Raw genomic sequence first — 2,500 nt, forward strand, 5'->3', positions numbered from 1 at the left:
ATTCAATGTGAAAATTTGGTCACTTTTGATGTTGTCAATTCCCTTTAAAATCTTAAAGACCTGTATCAAGTCACCTCTGAGTCTACGCTTTTTTAGGGAAAACAGATTCATGTGCTTAAGTCGATTTTCGTATGATTTATTTTTGATATTTGGAATCAGTTTTGTGGCTCGCCGTTGTACTTTTTCCAGTCTGTCAATGTCTTTAATGAGATTCGGTGACCATACGGAAACAGCATATTCCAAATGTGGACGAACTAACGATTTATATAGCTTGTTAATGAGTGATGGACATTTGAAATCAAAAGATCGCGCAATCAATCCCAGAATCTTATTTGCTTTCTCAGAGGCTGAAATACACTGCTTGGATGATTTGAGGTCATTACTGATAATTACGCCGAGATCTTTTTCACTATCCACTTTTGTTAACGAATATCCAACTAACTTGTAATCGTACTTACTGTTATTTTTACCTATGTGCATTACCTTGCATTTACTTGTGTTAAATTTCATCAGCCACTTTTCAGACCATTGCTGTAATTTATCTAAATCTTCTTGAATATCTAATTGGTTTGAGTGATCATTTGCCACTCCGCACAGTTTTCTATCATCAGCAAATTTGGAAACAGTAGATTTTAGTCCATGGTCATTTATATATACTATGAATAGAAATGGCCCAAGAACGGAACCCTGAGGAACTCCACTTGCAACACTTTTCCATCCAGAAGTTTTTCCATTTAAAACAACTCTCTGTTTTCGACCTTTCAACCAATTACTAGTCCAACCTAATAGGCTACCACTTATTCCATGCAAAGCTAATTTAGTAAGTAGTCGTTCGTGTGGGACGGTATCAAAAGCTTTTGCAAAGTCTAGATATATTAAATCTATATTGTTTCTTTTGTCATAATTCGAGATAACTGTGTTGTAGAATTCGAGTAAGTTAGTTACGCAAGAACGTTTCCGTCTGAAACCATGCTGGCTATCATTTATCAAACGGTTACTTTCTAAATGATATTCGATAGCATCTCTGATGATAGTTTCCATTATTCTCCCTTGTAAACACTGATTTAAAATGTTTGTTCATAATTTCCACTATTTCTATTTCCTCTGTGTATTCAACTTCTCCTTGTCTTAATTTCTCCAAATCTTGTTTGTTTTTCAGATTGTTGTTTACAAATCTGTAGAATAGTTTTGGTTGATGTTTACATTTTTCTATGACATCTTTTTCATATTTTCTCTTTTCCTCTCTGCACGCTTGTACATATTCATTTCTATAATAAGTATATATTTTCAATTTTTCAGGTCTTTTGTCTTTCTTCTATTTGGTCCAAGCTTTGTCTCTTTTGTCTTTTAACTCCCTACAACTTTTGTTGTACCAGCACTTTACATATTCTTTTTCTTCTTTTTGTCTTGGGACATACTTTTCCACTCCTTTTTTATCAATTTTTGTCAAAATATTCCATTTCTCTTCCACTGTTGTTTCTTCTTTGTATATTCCTTCCCAGTTTTCTTTTTGAAAGAATTCTCTTATTTTATCAAAGTTTGTTTTTTCATACATCATTCTTCCTTTTCCATATTGTTGATTTTTTTTTTTTTCATGTATTTTTCCTCATTTAGTTCCAGTTCAATCAATATGTGGTCACTTTTACTTATTGGTATTTTATATTCAATCTTTTCCACTATTCTAGGTTCAGATGTAATTATTAGGTCTAGTCTCGATGGTTCTTCTTTATTTCTATACCTAGTGTTCTCCTGTATCCACTGTGTCATTGTATGGTCAGTAATCATCTCAAGTAGAGCGTTTCCCCATGAGCCGTCTCCACCCTTTACTGTCATCTCTTCCCAGCAGATTTCTTTGCAATTAAAGTCGCCCATCATAACTATTCTTCCTCCATCTTCCAGTATCTTATCTAATGTTATCTTTGTGTCCTCTAACATACTTTTATGTTCACTCTCTTCCCACGAGGCTGTTTTTGGAGGCACATAATTTATCACAAACTTTCTGCTCTTCTTATCTCTGTCTTCCACTTCGATCATAATCATCTCTACTGTATTCTTTCCATATGTGACACACCTCACATTTATATCCTTCTTAGTCAGGAACATAACTCCACCCCCTTGCTTTGTCTCTCTGTTTCTAATCCAATAATTATATCCACTGTTGGGTGGTAGTGGACCTTTTGATTTTGTTTCTACAATTCCCATTATGTCCGGTTCTTTTTCCTTCAGATAATCATTCAGCTCATTCAATCCTGTTATTAATCCATCTATATTTGTGTAAGATACTCTTAGTTTTCTGCCACTTCCATTGTGTTCTCTGTTTCCCTTTTGTTTTTCTCTAGTATGTCGAATTTCCTTACTTTCATATTCACTACTCTCCAATAGAATCTCTCTTTTTCTGACTCTGTTCTGTTCTCGTTTTTTCCTTAGCTTCAAGTCTTTTCTTTTTTTCCTCCTCTCTTTCCTCTTTATTCATTTCCCTTTTTATCCATACCTTTTTATA

The sequence above is a fragment of the Oratosquilla oratoria genome, chromosome 18 (assembly GCF_046742065.1).
Source record: "Oratosquilla oratoria isolate Oo_2021 chromosome 18, ASM4674206v1, whole genome shotgun sequence".
NCBI classification, from domain to species: domain Eukaryota; kingdom Metazoa; phylum Arthropoda; class Malacostraca; order Stomatopoda; family Squillidae; genus Oratosquilla; species Oratosquilla oratoria.